This window comes from Canis lupus, chromosome 1 (genome assembly GCF_048164855.1).
Source record: "Canis lupus baileyi chromosome 1, mCanLup2.hap1, whole genome shotgun sequence".
Classification (NCBI taxonomy): Eukaryota; Metazoa; Chordata; class Mammalia; order Carnivora; family Canidae; genus Canis; species Canis lupus.
Window position 1 is genome coordinate 3,317,399 of NC_132838.1, and position 23,605 is coordinate 3,341,003.

A 23,605-nucleotide genomic window follows, 5' to 3' on the forward strand; every position below is an offset into this window, starting at 1 on the left:
TTCATGCCTATTATATGCCAGGCTTTTTTGAGACGATATAACTCTAAAGAATGTGACTGGCTTATCTCACTTAGCATAATGTCCTCCAGGTTTATCCAAATACTGCATGATTCCATTTATATGAGATATTTAAAGCAGCCAATTCTATAAAGCACAGGGTAAAATAGTGAAAATGGTGCTTGCAAGGGCTTTGGGAAGGGAGAAATAAATGGGGAGTTGTTCAAATGTCTATAAAGTTTTAGTTATTCAAAAAGAGTAAGTTCTAGAGATCTGCTGTACAAAACAGTAACTATAGTTAACAATACCATACTGTGCACTTTAAAAAAATTGTTAACAGGGTAGATCTCATGTGAGGTGTTCTTATCATAAAAAAAGCAGAGGCCCAGGAAAGTTCTGAAGGGGAGGAGTTACCTTGATCATTATAGTGATAGCTTCACAAATTCCAAACTCACCAAATTGTATACATGAAATATGTGCAATTTTTTGAAGCTCAATCATATTTCAGTAAAGCTACTAAAAAAAGGAATGACCAGCTTATTAAAGCTCATGTTGTAGAGGAAAGACAAGTATGTTGCCTACTAAACATTTATTAAGCATGACTTATGAGGTAAGATCTATTCTAGGGGCTGGAGACAAAGCACAAAAGTTACAAGAGGCAAGGGCAGATAAGATACATTAATTGGGTGGTGTGTTGGAAGGTAATAAGCGCTTTGCAGAGAAAGGGAAAGAGGGTAGATAACACAGGCACATGTAGTTAAAGGGGTCAGAAAGGCCATATTGAAAGTATAGTAGGGAAGCAAAGCTCATCGGAGCTGAAGCAGCTATTCCTGCAGGCGTCTGGGGAAGATTCTGCAGGCTGTGCTCTGGATTTGCAAGGAGGCAAGCAGAGGGAGCAGCAGGAACAGGGCAGCAGCAGAAGAGGTAAGGGAGGATCGCCATGTCTGCCATGCGCAGATGTGGTGATATGAGTCCCCAAGAAGGATGCTGGATCATGCCACTCTCATAGGTCATGGCAAGGACATTAGAGACCAACAGGGTTTGAGCAGAAGCTCCTCTGGCCACCACATTACTCATAGTGGGATGGGGTACATTGATGTAGGAAGACAGGTGGGAGGGGAAAACTCAAGGAGGTCAAGGAGAAGGTCAATAATGAGAAGTGGTCAGGATCCAGAGAATGTTGAAGCTCCAATGGACTAATGTGATGTGCATGACACTCTATGAGAAAGGAAGGACTCAGTGGTCAGTGCAGGTGAGTCCCAGTGTTCAATGCAGCATCTGGAGCTGAAAGCCACCATGAAGAGGGGCAGGCAGCAGACTCCTGGCTCACCAGGTTGGTGGAAACAGATTGAGGTGATGACGTTGAGTTGGTTTTGAAAGATGGACTTGAATTTTCTGGGTAGAAGAGGAAGGAAATCCATACTGGGCAGAAGAAAGAACACAACAAAATGTGAAGGTCCAGCATGGCTCAGCTGGTGAGGGGACTTGAGCTGGTGGTGACTTCTTATGAAGTGTGAGTCCTTGAGTTTGAGTGATGGAAGTCAGATTTTTCAGACTGATTACTGATGAATCATGGAAAGCACTTCTATGGAATTTTAACTTTATCCAAAGTTAATAGAAAGGTTTTTACACAAGGACTGGCCAGAAGCATATTTCCCATTTAAAAAGAAAATTCTACTGGCATAGAAAAGATTAATTGAAAGAAGACTCTGTGTTCAGAAGACCAGTTAGAATCCTGTAGTAACCATCCAAGGGAGTCACGACAAGAACCTGAGTTGCAGCATCGACAATGGGAAAAGCAAATAGAAAACAGATTTATAAGATGATTATGAGTAAGAAAAATGTAGTTAGTATAAAGCTAACAATATATGTACAGGGTGTGTACAGGAAAACTATAAAATACTAATGGAAGGAGTAAAAGAATATTTAAATAAATAAAGTTTCCCTCAATAGTGTTAAAACCTCAATTGAAACCAACTTCAGGGATCCCTGGGTGGCACAGCGGTTTGGTGCCTGCCTTTGACCCAGGGCGCGATCCTGGAGACCCGGGATTGAATCCCACGTCGGGCTCCCGGTGCATGGAGCCTGCTTCTCCCTCTGCCTGTGTCTCTGCCCCTCTCTCTCTCTCTCTCTCTCTCTCTCTCTGTGACTATCAAAAAATAAAAAAAAAAAAAAAAAGAAACCAACTTCATCTATAGAGTGAACTCATCCTAATGGGCAAGTTATTTTGTGGATATTAACAACCTGATCTAAAGTTTATGTGGAAGCAAAAGACCCAGAACAGCCAGCTCAATATTGAAAGAGAAGCACAAAGTTGAAGGAAAGATACTATTTGGCTTTAAGACTTACGATAACACTTTGTGATGGTGATGAAGACAGTGTGGTTGGTGAAGAAACAGATAAATAGATCAATAGAACACAAATAAAAAGGCCAGAAATAGACCCAGACAGATATAGCGAACTGGTCTTTGACAAAGGAACAAAAGCAATTCAGTGAAGAAAGGACAGTCTTTTCAACAGATGAGTCTGGGATGACTGGACATCTACATTAAAAAGAATAAAAACGATTTTAGTTAGACCTTACACCTTTCACAAAAATTAGCTTGAAATGGATCATTGACCTAAAAGTAAAACCTAAAACTTCTACAATATAGTTTTAGAGAATGGAGGAGAAAATCCAGGTGATTTTGGGATTGATGATGACTTTTTGGATATAAAACCAAAGCACCATCCTTGAAAGAAAGAATTATTGATTGAGACAAAAAATGTCGGGTGGCAAAGGACAGCATGAAGAAAATGAAAAGAGAAGCTACAGACTGGGTGAAAATCCTCACAAAACACTTATCTGATCAAGGAATTGTATCAAAAAAATACAAAGAATGCTTAAAACTCAGCAATAAAAAGTCAAACGGCCAATTAAAAATGGAGCCAAAGATCTTAACAGACACAGACATCCCATCAAAGAAGACAGATGAACAGACATTCATCAAATAAGTGTATGAAAATATGCTCCCTATCATATGTCATCAAGCAAATGCTCATTAAAACAAAAATGAAACATCACTATGAATTTATTAAAATGGCTACAATTCAGAACACTAACAACACCAAGTGCTGGAGAGGGCGTGAAACAATAGGAACTCTTGTTTTTCGCTGGTAGGAATGCAGAATGGTACAGCCACTATGGAAGGCAATTTAACAATTTCTTACAAAATTAAATAGACTCTTATCATTTGATTTGGCAATTATGCTCTTTGATATCTACCCAAATGAGTTGAAAACTTATGGTCAGGTTTAATCCAATCGGTAGTGAAGTGGAATAGAGAGACCAGGCAAGTTGGTGGAAACAGGCTTTTAATGGCCTGCAGGGGAGGGAGAGAGCGAGAGAGTGAGAAAGCGCGAGAGCACGGGGAAGTCACCCCAGCAAACTGCAGGGGGATCTATAAAGAGTTTTCAGCGGGAAGTTGGGAGCAGGGCGATATTCCTATTAGGGCAAGGTTACAGGTCTTTGTGTGCTAAGTTAGGGTAGGGTGGCAAGGCGGCCTTATTGGGAGGTTGCTGGCCTGGGGTCGGCCGTTTTGAGGTCCCCAGTCTCACCAGCCCAACACTTATGTCCACCCAAAAACTTGCACACAGATATTATAACAGCTTTATTTAGGATCGCCAAAACCTGGAAGCACCAGAGATGTCCTTTAGTATGTAAATGGATAAACAATCTGGTAAATCCAAACAAAGGAATATTATTCAGTGCTAACAAGAGCCAACGAGCCACAAAAAAACATGGAGCAAACTTGAGCTCGTATTACCACCAGGAAGAAGCCCATCTGAAAAGCCTGCATCCTGTGAGATTCCAACTATGCGATGGATGTTCTCAAATAGGCAAAACTATAGAGACAGTAAAAAGATCAGCGGTTGCAGGGTTGGGGGGAGGGATGAACAGGTGCAGCCCAGAGGCTTCCTGGGGCATTGAAACCACTCTGTGTACACTTTCTCAACACCAAGAGTGAACACTGACACCCACTATGGACTGCAGCTAATAAGAATATAGCAATATTGGTTATCAGTTGTAGCAAGTGCACCACACTAGTGCAAGATATTAGTACCAGAGAAGCTGTGGGCAGAAAAGGGGAGTGTATAAAAACTCTCTGTACTTTCAGCCCAATTTTTCTGTAAACCTGAAACTGCTCTAAAAAACAAAGCCAAGTAGCTTGTTTTAAAAGATTTTATTTATTTATTCATGAGAGACACAGAGAGAGACAGAGACAGAGACACAGGCTCCATGCAGGCAGCCCGATGTGGGACTGTATCCCAGGACTCCAGGATCATACCCTGAGCCGAAGACAGATGTTTAACCGCTGAGCCACCCAGGCATCCCATATTTTTTTTTTATCTGTAAAAGTATACAATTAAAGAGAAGAGAAGAAAGACAAAACTTTCCAGAGTGCATTTTAGGTTCTGGCTTGGATATTTTGACACATCTTGATGCCTTCCACCTCAATCAGGACACAGGGGAGAAAACAGGTTGGGATGTGAGAATAAAGAAAAATACATTTTTTATTTTGATTTGGGCATATTAAATGTAGTTTCTATCAAACCATGCAAAAGCCAGCTACAATAACAGTTTAATTATCTTTTGCCTGTCACACTCCCAGCAATTTTCCCTGATCAAGGCATCAATGTGATTCAGCAAAATGATATATTGTAGTAGAAGCACACTATTTCATTATAGGGAAACAGCCAATAAATGCTAAGCAAAGTTAATCCGTTTATCACATCAGTTATAAATTATATATGAACCAGATTTTATGGCATCCTTTATAACTAAGCTAGATAACTCACAAAAGCTCCTGGATAGGTTGAAAATAAGATCTACTGGATGGGCATTTAAAATTTCCCTACAGTCACTGAATTATTATGCAAACATCATCTTTGCCTTGGCAGTGTAGAGAGCCAGATTTATGGATTAATCCTTTGCAGAGTGTTGAATCTTCACTGAATAATTGCATGAAGCTGAACCAATGCCAAAATTGAATCAGCATATTTAAGGAAATTTTTAAACATACAATGTCTGTAAGAGGGGGAAAAGCAGCTCTTTTGTTTTGTTTTATTTTGTTTTAAGAGACATGTAGCCCTGCACAGATGGCAGGGTTACTCCAGCACAAATGAAAAGCATTATATTCTTGCCTCCTTTGTATACAGACACAGAAATGCACCATCTACTTAGTGCAGGTATGAATGAAAAGACTCAGTGGCTTTTCTGGCTATTAAATATCATGTGGGGGATTAGTAACATTGCTGGGTACCAAAGGACTCCATAAAGGCTGGGGGACTGGCCATCCTTCTGCCACGGCTCAGCTCACTTCATTTTGAGTAATGTCAGTTGGAGACATCCTAAGTCAATTGGTCTGCAAAGCCAAGTACTTCTCAGATTAATTATTTTTTTCAGTGAAGAGCTAAATCTAATAAACTAAAACATTTTATAAAATATGACTGTGCTTGGATACAAGTAATTAAAACCTGATAAGCTATGGGTCTCGACTTTTCTTATCCTATCTCTTTTTTGCCATTTCATGGAGGTCTAACCTGGAACTGGTGTCGTCAAAGACAGGGGTGATTTTTGAGGGACCAATTATGGAAAGAGCAGGCATACCACTATCCTGGTGGTGCTTTTCTCCCACAACTCTGGTTTTGAACCTGAAGTCACATATGATGCTGGCAGAAATGTGCCTTATGTTTTCGTCAGTATTCAAAGGAGTGAACGCAATAACAGAGTAGTGACTTAGAGAGATTTACCCTTCTCCTAACTCCCAAAGCCACCGAACGTGACTTTACATGGAAAAGAGTCTTTATTGGTATAATTAAGAATGTCAAGGTGAAATCATCCCGGATTGAACTGTGAAATGTAACCAAAATTCTGCCAAGAAGAACAGCAGAGTAAAAAGAACAAAATTTACTACACTAATGCCTAAACTCTGCTGTAAGCTTTGGTGTTTCTTAAAAAAAAATTTTTTAAAAAGGATTTTATTTATTTATTTGACAGAAAGAGAAAGAGAGAGTGAGAGCACAAGCAGGAGGAGGAGTAGCAGGCAGAGGGAGAGGCAGAAGCAGGCTCCCTGCTCAGTGGGGAGCCTGATGCGGGGCTCCATCCTAGTATCCTGGGATCACAACTTGAGTCAAAGGCAGATGCTCAACTGACTTAGCCACCCAGGTGTCTCCACATTTTGGTGTTTTAAGCACAATTGTCAGTATTTGTTCCCACAAACCTGCAAATTCCAGCAGGTCTCCTAATAAGGAAATCCCACCTGCTTACTCCACCTGGTTCACAGATTTATTGTTTGGGTTTCTCAATATCTATATAATTCACAGATAAACACACCAACTGCTCAGGAGGCATTCAGCTCCTCCCCGCCTCAAAGCCACATAAAGAGGAGGAGCCCCAAACGGGAGTCAGGAGATGAATCCAGTGAGGTGGGTGGGATCAGGCATTAGACCAATGTGGATGCCACGAGTGGGGATTTTTTTTTTTCACAGAAACTCTTTTGAAGGCAGAAACAAGGGGCAGGTTGTGACCCCTGAAAGCTCCCTCTGTCAACAATGCAAAGAAAGGGCTGGAAGTTTTGAGAATGAATACAGGGAGATCCCTCGCAGCATTACATTGTGCCCATTAGTAAAATTTCCTGCTTTTTATTCTCAGATGACGGTGAGAACCATTGGCCTTTTAGGGTGCATCTGTGTCTACAAAAGAGTGAGATCCAGAAAACTTTGTTAGATGCATCATAACTCAAAGTGTTTCACAACATTAACTTTTTGCTTTTGTAAATAAGAAAATAATGCATTGTCTGGGCAATAATACTAGTGAAGGAGCATTAGTAACTCATAAGGTGAATGGGGATACATTAATCCAGCCAAGGATTTATTGCTTATTTAATAATTGGCATACTGCCTTAAAAATAAAATTTGAAGCAATCATAGAAATTTTTATAATAAATAAAAATAAAGTAAAAAATATTTAAAATGTAATTCCAAACAGAAGTAGTTATACTTAATAAATTCATAAAATAAATATTTTTGCAAGAGAATGGGAATTATTGAAATAATACCAAATCTCAAGGTATTTAAAAGAATTTTAAGTATCAATATGTATTTTTATATTACCTGGAACATCCAATGGGGTCAGCCCATAGACCAACTAGCTTTGCCCCTTCCTAATAAACACATATTAAATCCCCCAATCATATACAATCATATTTAAAACAGATGATGTTCACTACAGAGAATGGGAGAAGGATTTCAGTGGATCAGAACTACTCTGTCCCTTTTGGAAAATCAACTAAAAATCTCATGCCTCACCAAACACATTTTATTGTTTAAATGGAGAAATCTATACTATTATCTTCAAAGAGTTGGTCTTAGTTAATCTTGATTGAGCAAAAGCTGTTCCAATGGACAGTTATTGGCATTAAGTAAAATTATAGATATGAATGATATTTTAAAAGCTTTATATAACCCTTATTTTTAAGATCAAAGAATACAGATACTGCAGAGAGAGAAAATACACAATATCTGGACTTGGCAAGAAAAGCACAGCCTCCAAAGCAGACAAGACTGCTTTAGTGAGAGAAGAACATTGATTTTAAACATCTTGCTCAACAAAATTCAGTCCTTAATTTACTAAATCCCAAGACCTTGGGCAAAGTGATCTGTAAAGGCCCATGGATACAAGAGATCTCAGACATATCAAGACAGGAGATTGGCTTGGGACCCAAATCATGTCCCACATCCTGTGATATAAAACAAACCCAAACAAGATTAAAAGAATTTAAACCCTTCAGAGTAGGCTCTGTAACCATAATGGAATCTAATGTGAAATCAATACTAAACAACAAGAAATTCTCCAAGCACTTAGAAATTAAACACAGTGTTTCTAAATAAGCCATGAGTCAAAGAGGAATTCTCAAAGGAAAGGAAAAACAAAGGTAAGTGAAAGAAGAGGAAAACACAGAATATTGGGACATGCAAGATCCAGCAGTCAGCGGGAGAGTACACTCATAGGCCAATTCATCAACACTAGGATAGAGAAAAGTTTCTGATTACCACCATTCCTAGGTCAAGAAATTGGTGAAAATTAATTGGTACTATTTTAGTACCAAAGTGAGCATAATGAAGGAAATAATAAAATAATAAAATAAAGAACATAAAACAAATACTAAAGAGTAGAAATCTGTGAATCTAATAAAAAGAAAAACAATAGAGAAAACCAATGGCTTAAAAAATCTTGTTCCTCATTGATCAACCTCTAGCAAAAGTAACAAAAATAAAGAGAAGAAATAAGTTACCTACATCAAGGAGGAGGTTGCTATTATTCCATATCCTGTAGTGATTAAAAGCATAACAAGGAAATACTGGGATCAAATCTATGCTAATAAATTCAACAATTGAGAAGAAGTGAACCAATTCCTCAAAATGCACTATCTTTGTTTTCGATGGCTGCTGTGACAGATTACAAACTGGTGGCACAAAGTAATACAAGTGTAATTATCTTACAGTTCTTGGGGTGAGAAGTATGAAGTTGTTTTCACAACTTCAGCTTAGAATTGGGGGTCCACAGGCCATGTTCCCTCTGGAACTTCTTGGGGGACAATCTACTGCCTTAACTTTCCCAGGGCCTAGAGGCGCCACACTCTTTGACTCCTGGCTCCATCTGCAAAGCCAAGGATGTGGCCCAGACCCTGGCTTTCTGCTAACTATATTGGTTCTCTGCCATCCCTCTCTTTCCTTTGTGAGAACTTTCTGTTCACATTGAGACCACCTGGGTAATCCATAAGACTCTCCTCATTTTAAGGTTATTCGCATGTGATTTCCATCTGTCACCTTAATCTCTCTTTGCTACATAACCTAGAAATATCTTCTTGAAACTATAATTTTCTGTACTATACCCACAAATTACCACAAATAAACCAAGATTCAATGGATAATTTGAATAGCCTATAACCATTAAAGAAATGGAATTTGTAATTATTGAGCTCTCAAAAAAAAAAATCTTCAAATTCAGATGGTTTATTTGGGAATACAACCAAATCTTTAAGTAATGAACACCAATTTGTACAATCTATTCCATAAAACAGGACAGGAGATAACACTTTTAAATTCATTTTATGAGGCCAGTATTATCCTGATATCAGAACCAGATAAACACCACACAAAAAGAAGAAAACTATGGACAAATATTTCTCATGAGCTTAGATACAATTATCCTCAAATAATTAGCAAATTGAATCAAACAGTGAATGAAAAATTACACAATATGATTAAGTGCAGTGCTAATTCAACATTAAAAAATTAACCATATGGGGACGCCTGGGTGGCTCAGTGGTTTAGTGCCTGCCTTCGGCCCAGGGTGTGATCTGGGAGTGTCAGGATTGAGTCCCACGTCGGGCTCCCTGCATGGAGCCTGCTTCTCCCTCTGCCTCTCTGTGTCTGTGTCTGTGCCTCTCTCTCTGTGTGTGTGTTTCTCATGGATAAATAAATAAAATATTTTTAAAAAATAAAAAAATAAAAAATAAAAAATTAACCATATTAACAATCTGGTAAAAAAACAATCATAAGATCCTAACAAAATCATATGATCCTAACAATTGAAGTACAAAGAGCATTTGACAAATCCAACGTCCACTAGTGATAAAAACTCTCAGAAGAAAGTTCTCATAAAACTAGGAACACAGATGAATTGCAACTTGAAAGAAATTATCTAGAACAACAAAGCTAACAACAGACTCAACTGTGAAACTTTTCCTCCCAATGTTAAGAAAACATGAAGATGTCTGCTCTCATCACTCTTATTCAAAATGGTATTGGGAGTTCTAAACAGTGCAAAAAGCAAGAAAAAGAAATAAAAGGCATGCATATAGGAAAGGAAGAAATTAAAACCGTGATCATTTGCAGATGACATGACTGTAGAAAATCCCAAGGATTCTACAAAAAGTCTTCTTATAACTAATAAAGTGAGTTCAGTAAAATCAAAGGATACAAGATAACATACAAAACCTACTTGCATTTCTACGACCCAAAATGAAAATGTAGGAAATGATATTAAAAACACAATGTCACTTATATTCACTCCAAAGAAAATGAAATCCTTAAGTAAATCCTCCACATAACAAGTACAGAAACTACATATTGAAATTACAAAATTCCAATGCCAATAATTTTGGAGGAAGGATAATCTAGCCTATGTTTAGATTTGACCCGTAAAATGGACTCTTCGATGTATTCTCTGATGCATGACATTGAAAGCACATCTTACTATTCACAATGTTAAGGGGAGAAATTTAACTTCACATAGATTTCTTTTAATTTACCCAGGAGTCAAGTTTTCTTTACATAGAAAATTCATTCATTTATTTATGTACATAAATAAGAAAATTTGAACAGTATTTATTCAATATTAATCATATAATATGTGTTCTGGGAAAATGGCAAAGATGAATAACAAAACTCGTCCTTTCAACAAGATTTGTAACTGAATAGAGACACAGATGGTAATAAAAGGAGCCAGAAGAGAAGATCTTTCTCTAGAAATTTCGTTGTATGTTCGAAGGTTGGTCTTCATGAAAACAGATACATCAAGTCACATTAATGCAAGCACCAGTGGTGAATGTTACACGATTATAACCTGTTTGATCATTTTTCCTTCAAACCTTCAACAATTGACAAATTTACCCTCATATAAACATCTGTGTAGGTTTCACTATAATCTTCAAAGACTGTTTAAAATTGCAGTTTCCTGTATCCTAGTAAACAGAGATGTTCTTTCTTTTATTCGCTGACCATTCTTTCTCTTTATCTGAATAACCAAAGACAGAAAGAAAGATGAGTTCCTTGTCCATCCTGAAGCTCTGGTCATGCTAATTTCTACTTTCAGTTACTTTCATAAAATGTTTCGAAGTATTCTAAAAAAGTCCAAGGTAATGTACTAAACATTTATTTTCACTCAACTTGACCCAATTAGAGCTAAGTTAGTAAGTATCCAGGCTGGGGCATCTGTAGCCTAAAACCAATGATGATTTCATAGAAAAATGTGAAGAACTCAGGAAAGCTGGGAAAAAAAAAAAAACAAATAGGAAACATAATTAGGTAATAACTTCAGTCCATAAACAAGCCAAATGTATATGATGGGTCTACAGGAAAAAGCATGGAAATTCAAAGTTTAGGCAGAAGGAGCATGTTCTAGTCCAACAGGAGGTAGCATAGAGGGGACACGGTAGTGGACACCACCCAGCAACAGGACTCTGAGAGCCTAGTGGGCCTTGGGCTGCTCATTCTATCCTGAAACACTCCAGGTTACAGCGGTCATGAAAAGATGGTGTGCATAATCAATGACTTAGTGTCTCCCTTCCCGTCTACACTGCAAGCTTAACAAAAGCCACTACCTTATTGTGCTAATCTTTTCTCTATATCTCGACAAGGCACCCTCTGTGAAGCCCAAAGTGCACACTCAGGAGGAAGCAGAGAAGATACAGCATGGCATGAACAGGTGAGCCTTGGGTACCATGAGCCAGAGCCTGCTTTGGGGAGTATTCACAGTGCTGCAACATCGTGGTGCGAGTTCTCCGCGCCCCCCCCCCCCCCCCCCGCCGCCCATCACAGCAGGGATCTGGCCAGCACCTCTGCAACAGATTCCTTTGTGTTCATTTGTTCGGCAAACACATGTTCAGCTCCAATCGCATGCCAAACAGCACTTGCCAACGTGCTCCTCGCCAGGGTCCTCACATCCACTGGACCAGAGCCTTTGCTTCCATCCTGGAAGTATCCTATTCACTGCCCCTGATCAGGGCCCTTCTGTCCCTTTGGGGAGGAGTCCTCACCCCCTCTAATAACATACTTCCTGGAACTCACCATTTGAGAGTATCTGTGCAGATACATAACCCCTCACCAGCGTCAAGAGATTTGAAGCTCCTTGGATCTAACCATGCCTCATGCCTCTACTTCTGTGCCAAGGAGTAGTCTCCTAATAAGCCCCTTTTAAAAACCCTCAGCTCTGCATTCTTCTATGGATATGTCCTTTCTCATTCCTACTTCTTCTCAATTCCAACACGCATGCCTGCTACACCTCCCAGAAGAGGAGATGTCCTCTTTATTCCCAATTTTTTGCAGAAGAATCTTCCCATTTCCTTGCCTTGCTTAAATATGTACTTCTCTGTGGCATTGCTACCTCACAGCCCTTGAAGATGGAAGCTTCTGACCCTCCCACAGCCTGCAGTCCCTGGGTTAGGGAGGGCCCATACAGAGGGCCGTGCTGGCCTTTTCCTGACTCTTCATGGCCCAGCATCCAACTCAGGCTCACCCTGATGCTCGTCTAGATGCTCATCTAGAGCATTGTCCAACCATGGCCAGTCTATCACCTCCTTCTGATCACCTGGTCAGTCTCCCCCATCCACTGGAGACTGAAACCCCTGTCTGTACTCAAACCCTGCCATGATCAGGGCTTCCCAGTAGTTGAGGAGTCTTGGTCCTCCCATGTCATGCTAAATGTAAAGACCTTCAGGTCTAGTTGATTTTATTCAGTCGTGATGCCAGACCCAGGAGCATGTCGTCCCCTGGAAGGGCTCTCCAAAATGCTGAACTCTAATACTCATGCTCAGGTGGGAGGGCTTCCTTGTAACCCTCTATGACCCCTGTGACCCCTGGGTCTGCCACACAACCATCCTTCTAAGGTTTCCAGGGCATGAGCTCATGGCTGTCCTTCAGCCTTCCTTACGCACTCTCCTTAATCATCCAAACTACTTTTAAAAAATTCATTATTTTATTTGAGAGAGAACACAAGAGAGAAAGAGCACAAGAAGGGGGCAGGGGAGGGGTAGAGGGAGAAGCAGACTCCCAATGAGCAGGGAGCTTGATGCAGGACTTGATCCCAGGACTCTGGGATCATGACCTAAGCCAAAGGCAGACACCTAACCAACTGAACCACCCAGGCACTTCCAACTAAATTACTCTTAAATGGGTTAAAATAATATTTCTTGGGATCCCTGGGTGGCGCAGCAGTTTGGCACCTGCCTTTGGCCCAGGGCATGATCCTGGAGACTCGAGATCGAATCCCACATCGGGCTCCTGGTGCATGGAGCCTGCTTCTCCCTCTGCCTGTGTCTCTGCGCCTCTCTCTCTCTCTGTGACTATCATAAATAAATAAAAATTAAAAAAAAATAATATTTCTTTCACCAGATCTGCTCAGGGCAAAAAACAGTTCTAGAATAATGTTAGAATTTACCTTCCACGGATTCTATAACTAGATATTTAGTAAAAACAAAATAAAGCAAAGTCCAACACACAATGGTACCAACATGTGGTCTCAAACACATACAATAGAGGAAGACCTCCATGTCCCAAGCATCGTGAGCTACCATAATGAAGAGGGTGACAAAAGACAGATGCCCTGACCTCACGACACTTACCATCTGAGGGGGAGATAGCTGTGAAGCAGACAATTATAAAACATTAATTCACTGACTATAAGTCAAAGAGCTTCAAATGAGCACTTTGCAATATGTTAACACTGTATGATCTTGTTTTCAAACTCAACCTCAAGGGCAGAGAAGGTTTTCTTTACAAATAACTTTTTAAGTTGAGGCCTGAAAACTGATTAAAAGTTAACAAGTCAAGAATAATACAGATGAGCTTTTTGGACACGAGGAAGAGTGGGCATGAAGATCCAGGGCGGTGAGAGGCACTGTGTCCTCCCGGATCGAGGGCAGAGCAGAGTGGGGGAAAGGGGGCAGAGGTGAGCACAGGAGTACAGGGGAGGGGAGTGCCCCCTCCAGGAGCTGGGCCAAGGGAAGCTGGAGTCAGTGGCCAGATGGGCTCTCCGAGGAGGCCTGCGTGTGGGAGCTTCTGGCACAGAGATGAGGGTGAGGCTCTGCTGCAGAAGCCAGTGAACAATGTGGGGGTGCAGAAGGCAGGGGGAGGGTGGGCTCAGGGGACCCATAGGGGCACCAGCACACCCAGGCAAGAGGACGAACAATCCTGGGCAGAGTATGACCTGTAAGAGAAGGTGTGTGAGGGCCTCCTCCGGCTCAGGCGAAGTGTTGGCTTCTCTTCCAGAAGCCCAGTGATGGCCAAGTAGAGGTCAAGGGGCAGGGGTTCTGGTGGACACCTCAGGCTCACTGCTTCAGGAGGAAACCATCTTATCTTTCCCAGGGCAACTTCTCCTTCACTCCAAAGGTGTTTAAAGAATTAAAATTACCTTCTATGAAATAAAATGAATGTCTTTTAATAATGTGCCCTGTCTCTCCTGTGGCATGTTGTGAAGCCCCCCAGCATCACCCACACACACAAATGCCAGGCCAGGAGGACCCATTCCCACATCAGAGAAGAAATTGGCTTCTCAGGAACAGGTGCAGAACATGCACATGTAATGCTTGGAGGCACTGAAAGAACATTGCTTTGTTTTGGGATTTGGGGGTATTTAGCATCACCATAACCCTAACAGCTCACCAGTGCTAACAACTGAACCAGACTTACAGATTCAAAGGGCCAACTAGCAGAAAAAAATAGAGCATTTTCCAGTAGTTCTTATGCCAATGATAGGTCTGGTTCAGGAATCAACGGTGGTGTCAGTAGTGACAGTGGAAGGCAATCCATTGAAAATTTAGGGGTTTTGTGGTCCAGGCATTTCTCTAAGGAGCTCTATCTCAGATAGAAGGAAGAAATCTCTAGGGCACCTGGGTGGCTTAGTGGTTGAGCATCTGCCTTTGGCTGAGGCCGTGATCCTAGGGTCCTAGGATTGAGTTCTGTATCAGGCTCCTCATAGGGAGCCTGCTTCTCCTCTGCCTGTGTCTCTGCCTCTCTCTGTGTCTCTCATGAATAAATAAATAAAATCTTTAAAAAAAAAAGAAATCTTTGAATACACTTTGAACATTAACATCATATGATACAAACGATTGAATCCTGGATCTAATATCATGGTCATGTGGTACTTCAGGTACATGACTGATGGAGAGGTTGTTCATGCCTGGAGATGAACCATATGAATCATCAGAGGATATTGTTTCTGTAGGAGAAAACAGGCAGACTTGCACAATTCGCCCCCTCCTAGACCTTTAGAGGCCGCCTCGTTTGTAGATCACGAGTTGCCAGTAATTATCTTGAAATTTTAAGTTTAAAAAGTGCTTCAAATCAGGCCCGAATTATGTGCAGACAATCGTTGTAATTAGAAAGATAATATGGTTGAGAAGACCTACAGGCAGAAGTGCACTAAAATAATTTTAATGTCGAGTGACAAGAGCGTAGACATAAAGCTCAAATGAATGTAACTCTTGCTTTCAAAGCCCTTGGTAAAGGGGAAGCATCTGTAAACCATCTGCTTTACTCCGATAGTAAGACTTTATATATATGCGTATATATTGTGTTAAGGTGGAATTTTCTGTCTGGAAAGGAAATTTGAGATAACAGTAAGTCATTTTATTCATTTGTGCCAAATTTACTGAGTCCCTGGGCTCACAGGCCACAGAATGATTCAGAACTTCTCCATCATTTAGTTACTGAATAACCACAAAGTGGGTTGACATTTTCATTAAAGGAAGAAGAGCAGATTATTATGCCTGTGACATTCTTCAAATAAATACATTTTGCTGACCTTTCATATGTGAAAGTCCATGACATTTTTTAAAAATTTTTGTTCATTTGGGAATCTCAGAAGAGGAAGGCTAATGAAATGACAGGCTCCAGGATTAAAAATACTTACTGAGAAGTGGGAGGGACAAATATCGAGGATGTGACATTCAAGAAAGCTTTGAAACACCTCCAGGCATACACTCATTTCAAAATCTTGAAATGCTGTTCCTCCCTGACTCTGATTTTGGGGCTAAGAACTCATCTGAGACAAATGACTTACCCTACGAGTTATGCACCTGCTTAGGATGTGGAAGGTCAGGGGACCGATGTCACCTGTGGTCAGAGGGGCCAGAATCGCAGAGAGATTTTCAGAGTGCCCACAGCACACGCATGGGCCCGCCACTGGAGTGGCTACGAACATTGGCCCACTCCTAAGGTGGCAGTGAAGGGACAGCAGGAGGCTCTTCTGTTCCCCAGGGCCAGCCTATCCCAGACCAGCCTGTGCACCTGGGCTCCTCTGTGATCCTGATCTTCTCCCAAAGGCAGACAAACTCCCTTCCATTTCCAGTGAGTGAAGGAGGAAGAGTTGTTCCTGCTCCCCTTCCATCTGGAGACCACTGAAGAAAGAATCAGTGAGCCTGAAGCTAGGTTAGGAGCAGTCACATACACTACAGTACAAAGAGAAACAAGAGTGAGAAAAGGAAAAAAAGAAAAAGAAAAACACTTCAAAACCACTGGGATACTACAAATGATCTAACACACCTGAAATTGCTATGCTGGAAGGAAAAGTAAAAATGAACAAGACAGAAGACGTATTTCCAAAATTAAAGATAAACAAGCCACACATCCCAGAAGTCCAGAATTTCCAGAGCAGGATAAACAAGGAAACAAGCAATCACCCAAAAAATACTCTGAGTTAAATGCTGGGGGACTGGAGGAGTGTGACATCAGGACCAAGAGAGAGCATCTTGGAAGCAGCCACAAAGAAGAAATATCACAGATTACTGACAGAAGAACAAAGAATTTTAGCCGGCTTCTTCTCAGATGTGATATCAGCTGGAAGATACCAGAAGAATGTATTTAAAATGATGAAAGATAAAATAATTGTCAGAGAGAATTCTAAGCTCAAAGACAATTTCTTTCAAAAAACAGGTGAACTAGGTCAGCGGGGAGAACAGGCCCATTGTCAGGCACCCAGACGAGGAGCCACAGGGCAGGTGTCAGAACCCACTGCATGGAACACAGATTGCGTTCCCCCACACCTGTGGATCCAAGGTTATGTAGTACATTGCAAAGCACAGAATTTTCTCAACAAATTATTTTTCCATTGATACAGGTCTACATTAATTAGCCTCCCAGAGATCCAAACCGGGATGTGTCCTTGCTGATTTCTGCTGTGGTGACTCTACCACCTGGAAGATGGGCTGTTTCTCTGCTCTGTCCTCCCTCTGAGCAGATCACTGACCACCAGCCCCCACGACCCCGGAGGCTGATCCCTGATGAGCTCCCACATAGCAAGTACTTTGTACTTTACGAGTTGCCTATTAACAACACCTTAATCATTCCACAAATCTAACCATTGAACAGTTAGGAAGTGCAGCCATGCAAGTCCACCTATTTAAAACATTCTCTTATTAGGGAGAAAAAAATCTTTTAACTATTTATACTCTGTCCTCAAAATATTACGTTAATCTTTTCTGGAATACATGGAAATATAACCAAGGTTTGAACCAGTATGTTTTGCAGATGAAAATTGAAATAAATGCATAACAGTTTGATCTTCCACCTCCACCCCTGATTAAATTATAATCTATAAATACTGTCACCAGTTCCATTTCAATAACTTTGCTACAGTCTAATTTAATTTAATATGGGTCTTGCTGAAATGCATTAATAAGAATGGAATACAAGTTTTTTTTATTTTTTAATTTTTATTATTTTATTTTATTTTATTTGGAATACAAGTTTTTAAGAGAAAAAAATTACCAAGAATTTAGCAAAGGATTTTTTTCTTGCTGGCCTTTTATTTTTCTTTTTTAAAAATATAAATATACTAATTTATTTGTATCTACAGAGACATCCTAGGAACTTAGCATTGGTTACTTATAATTTAGATGGACTCTGAAATCCACTATTATAGGATCTCTAAATATAATAAAATTGTAGGACTTGAAAGGACTCCAAACCAGCCAATCTGAGTGGTTCATGGGAGACACTGCTCAGAGAAATAAAAGTCCAATTTCTTTACAAAATGAGATTCTTCTTTAATTAGATCATAATGATTATGAACTATTGGAAGCATCTAGAAGCAGTCCATGATAAAGAATAACACTAGTGACCATTGAGTAGAAGGGAAAATTGTACAAATCAGGATGTGTCAGGAGATCATCATCGTGGATAGGAACAGCCTCCAACTGAATCAAAGTAGAGAGCGGCCATGGTGATATGCACAGATTCTGAGATGGGTCAGCAGTGCCATGCCTTCTCTAATTCCCAGCCCTCAAGTCCTAGAGTCTACCACCAGATGGTATTTTTCTTTCTGATTAAAGCATTACATTCTTCTGGAGTGTTATTTAAAATGAAAGATTGACTAAATATTCTGACATTAATATACTGGGGAACTTATGTCATTTGATCAACCTTCTCCCAAGCTGTCTCAGGAATTCCTTGGAATTAGCAGTCTTGAAGGAAACTGGAGGTTGAGCTAAAATATGTAGATGCTAAGTGCACGGGCATGGGGCACTCAGTAGGCACTCAAGAAGGAAAGAATAATACACGGTCCTTGTCATCAGAGGTGTCACAGTCCAATTGAGAATATCAGATGTGCATGTAAAGGATAAGTAAAAACAAAAGCTACCATGTCCTGCGCTCCTGATGGGTGCAGACAGGATACTCCATAGAGAAGGGAAAAATCAAATGATGATGAGAAAATCAGCAAGCATGAGTGACTACTAAGAAGAGCTCAACAGAAAGTATTTTGACTCCTTCAGAGGCACAGCCAGGCCAGTCTATAATCACAGGCCATTAGGGCTTGGGAAGGTGTAAGGGAGATTTATGACCACTGTCAAGGGCACTATCCCTCCCTGGGGTTGCCTATGTGTTTGAAAATTTCCAATCAGGAAGTTTATGTCTTGGAACAGCTTATTTCAACTCAGAAAAGTCTTCTTATGTTGGTTCAAAACTTGTCTCCCTTTGCATTTTGCCCCAAGATCTCAGTTACCCTTGGGAGCTATAAATGTGTTGAGCATCATGCTCCCACTTGACATCTTCCAAATTGTCAAAAAAACATTCCATGTGTCTTCAGCATCTTCTGATCCTGAGACTTATCATCATCCTAACACTGACCCAAAACTTGGTACAAAAAAAAAAAAAAAAATGTGATCTGGTCTTCTGTTTTAAAGAATATGATTCACTCAGGGCAGAGTTTGGAGAACATTTGCAAAAGTTAGTAAAAGCCAGAACACAGAGGCTTTGGAATGTTTGGCTACACAGTCTGTACTTCATCCACAGGCAGAAGAAGACACTAAATCCTACCCCATAGCAGATTTACAGGTAAAAAGTGACCTCAAATGTATCTCAGAGGTCAACCTCGATATGTTATTTTTTCTGTTCCAAGGTAGATAAGCCTCAGTATTCCTGCTCATGTGAACACTGATGTCCTGTTATTCTGAAGAATCACAGTTTGGCTGGCATGCTTCCTCCTTGTCTCTGAGCTGAGCTACCTGAATATATGCATGCTGTTGTTTAACACATCCTTTTCCATACCATGTCACCTGAGAGGGGAATAAGGTTCCCTGTTTGTGCCTTTCCCAAAAAACTTCTGTCCTGCAAGGAGTTTGCGGGTATAACTGATATTATTGAATGTTTGTGACAATCAAGGTTTCTTCGACCACTATGCTGCACTGCCCACTTCCTCCCACCTCAACTCCTTCTCACTGAACTAACTTCTCTTGATTTATGATCCATAGCATTTCAGGTTCTCCCCTCCTTTGAGCTCTGGACTTTCCTCTGCATATTCAACCTGTAATCATGTCGCCCGGCCACATGGCGCAGCACATGCTCCAGACCAAGCCCTTTCCCAGGACCAAAGCTGTTCAGAGAGCACACGAAGGCAGTGTGCCATTAGTGCTGGCAGGGCCACACCTACGAAGCAGCCATCTTTGCCAGGACATGCTGTGTGACTTCCTGATTTGAACCCCGGTTTCCATAGAGTAACCCAGCTTTTTGAGTTGTACCATCTGGGAAATTCAGTTTTTCCTTAACTAGTATGAATTGATTTGTAGTCTCTTGAAATGGAAAGAATCAAAACTAGTAAGATCTTGTTTGTGTACAAGTGTGTAGGAACGCCCCTGAAGGGACTTGTATCAGTGCTGATAGTGGCTGTTTGTGAATGTAGGGGGTTTTATTTTGTTCTTCATTATTTATATTTTCCATATTGGGTATATAGACTTTTAACATTTTATCTTAATGATTACAACTCACACTGTAACAAACAGAATAAGTGAAAGAGGCACAGGTACACTAGATCTGCGTAGTTGTAGTTGACTCAAGATGGTTTGCTGGTGGGCATGGGGAATGGAGCCATTCTGGTGAGAGGGGGTGAGTGCGTCGGTGTGTTGTGGGTGTGCTCTGGGCTAGGAAACACTGCATCATATGTTGACGAAAAGGATGTTGATGGGACATTATGAGCATCCAAGGGAAAGAAGTCTTCATCATACAACTGAAGCTCTTGAAAGAGTTGGGAAATGGAATTTATAACACAAGACATCAACCCTGTGCAGGATGAGGATAGCAAGCAGTGGGCAGCCCCGGTGGCTCAGCGGTTTGGCGCCGCCTGTAACCTGAGGTGTGATCCTGGGGACCCGGGATCGAGTCCCACGTCGGGCTCCCTGCATGGAGCCTGCTCCTCCCTCTCCCTCTCTTGCCTGTGTCTCTGCCCCTCTCTCTGAGTCTATGAATAAATAAATAAATAATCTAAAAAAAAAAAAAAAAAGGATAGCAAGCAGTGGGTGGAGGTGCAGGAGATGGACAGTGGGTGGAGGTTCAGGGAGATGGTAAAGTCGAGGGTGACATGGCATTAGAGCCTCCTTCTGATCACTTCCAGGCAGTTTCTCACTGCAGCATGAAGCAGGAGTCTCAACTGACTGGAAGCATAATGGAAGCTTTAATTGTTAGAGAGACGAAGCGTGCAATGGTGATTTTTGGCTGGTTGACACAATGTCTAGGGCTTTCAGATATTGTGGAGAGCCCATTTGAAATTTCTGGTCATGAGCTAAAGTGGCCAGGGAAGCCACCTGTTGGTTGAAACTACCTGGTATTTCACTCAGCATAATACCCTCCAGTTCCATCCACATCGAAGCAAATGGTGGGTATTTGTCGTTTCTAATGGCTGAGTAATATGCTGAGTATTATGCTGAGTGAAATAAGTCAATTGGAGAAGGACAATCATTATATGGTCTCATTCATTTGGGGAATATAAAAAATAGTGAAAGGGAATAAAGGGGAAAGGAGAAAAAATGAGTGGGAAATATCAGAGAGGGAGACAGAACATAAAGACTCCTAACTCTGGGAAACGAACTAGGGGAGGTGGGCAGGGGATGGGGGTGACAGGGTGATGGGCACTGAGATGGGCACTTGACGGGATGAGCACTGGGTGTTATTCTGTATGTTGGCAAATTGAACACCAATAAAAAATAAATTTATAAAAAAAAAAGAAAGAAACTAGCTGGTATTTGACCGTAAAGTAATAGTATTAAGACAGGTCTTCTCAAATCACATGGCTTCATCTTCCACAAATAAAAGCCTCTGTGGCAACATCCTTAACAACTGAACTTCTCCAATAATGGAATTTCTCATCCATGGGCACTAGTCCCAATATATTCTGCTCAGCAGTTTGTGACCTCCAATAAAGAGAAGAATATCCTACTGGCTCTTTTCCTTAGAAAAATTCCTAAGGGGAAAAACCTGTTTGTCTTTAAAATATAATTCACAAAACGAAGCTAATTCGTGTTTAAGTCATGCTCTGTGAGTAAACAGAGCTAAGATGTGAAAACAATCTGCCTGGCTGGTTTTGAAGCCTATTTCTTGGCTATTTATTTTCTTTCCTACCTCATTTTGAAAAAGCAAACAAACAAAAGGCACAATAAAAATATAGACCGTGGAGTGACAAGTTCACGGACAGCGACAAAGAAGCTAGATTGCTCATCAAGCAGGAGAGATCTGTGTGTTTTACAACCATGGCTTATCCTTTCAGGATAGTTTTAAAAATTTCCTGATACAAAATCTTCCCAATCCATCCTTCTGAAGATAAGTCTGGAAACAATTTTTCTCACCATTAGCTTTATTCAAAACTTGCAGAAGTAATATGCTTCTACATTTTGATAAAGCCATCCTTGTGCAGTCCTCCAGGAAATGAAATCCTTAATAATATACATAAGATTAGGGATGCCTGGGTGGCTCAGTGGTTGAGTGTCTGACTTCAGCTCAGGGCATAATCCCAGAGTCCTGGGATCAAGTCCTGCATCAGGCTCCCCATGAGGAGCCTGCTTCTCTCTCTGCCTGCATCTCTGCCTCTCTTTGTGTCCCTCATGAATAAGTAAATAAAGTCTTTAAGTATATATATATATATGTGTGTGTGTGTGTGTGTGTGTGTGTATATATACACATAAGAGAAGGAGAAGAGAAGGAGCTGAGGTGTATGTACACACGTAAGACTGAATAATGAAAATGAACGTTTATGACAAAACATATAAACAAAGAGATTAGACATATGTAAAATGTGTAATGTTCTAAAATAGCAAAGGATATGTGACCTCCAGCATGTGAAAATGCCACATGCACCTTTAAAACATTGTCATTATGAAAATAAACAATCATCCATACATCATCACCATGAGCTATAACCACCAGGAGGGAGTAGGGAAAAGAAATAGAGATGCTCTTATTCCACAGTACTGGGGTTTTTAAATCTAGTTTTGTTCCTTGGGTGTTGAGTTTAATAAGTTCTTTATAGGTCTTTATCTATATGTCATTTGCAAATATCTTCTCTCATTCTGTAGGTTATCTTTAGTTTTGTTGACTGTTTCTTCATTTTTGCTTTTGTTTCCTTTGCTCTAGTTTTGGATGAAGTAGGGAGCAGCATAATTGGCTCAATTAAGGACCAGTGAACCGATGTGGACAGACATCAAGGGCACAGTTAGGAAAGTGTAATCAGAGGCTCTGCCAGCCACTTAGAGGCAAGAAATGACGAGAAGCTGCAGACAAAGAAACAAGCCAGCGTCTGAAGGTGGCTAAGAGATTATCAAAGGAGACGTCTTCTGGCTCTGAAATCCTTTCTCCTTTGCTCTGTAAACATCAGGATTGTGCCTCATCTTATGTTAGATATTTCCACCAGACACTGTGCAGGTAATGGAAAATTTCTACAAAGGTAAACTGGAATAGTTGCAAACATCAAGGAAAACCCAAACATTGCAAGGACATGGTTGCATGGACATGCAAGGTTGACATGGTTTTATACAAAAAGAAAACAGAAGAAGAAAGTTGTGTTGTCTGTAATCAATATTCAAGGTAGCTATATGTGGAGAAAAGCTTGCTTCCTAGCATAGCTAATTATAATAAACTGAGTCAGTGTGACTATTGAAGCTTTCAGAGAGTTGATTTTTGGGCTCATGGCCTATAAGCACACAGGGTAGTATTCCTTAAACTGTTATTTGTTCTTGACTAGATAGAGACACAGCCAGTCCACTATAAAACTGTCCTAAGTATGTATTCTAACATCATGGAAGAGGCAGATACATTTCTTATCACTAAAGTTAAATATATTCTCAATAAAGTTATATATTCTGGGATTTCTCTAAATTTGATCGGCAAACACATCCATTTGAGCAACATACAGGAATAAAATAGGTGTTTTTGTTTTGTTTTATCTTAAAAAGAAAATTAAAAGTTAAAAATTACCCAGCTGTCTGCATTTTAAAATCCTCAAGAGAAAACAGTGGAAATC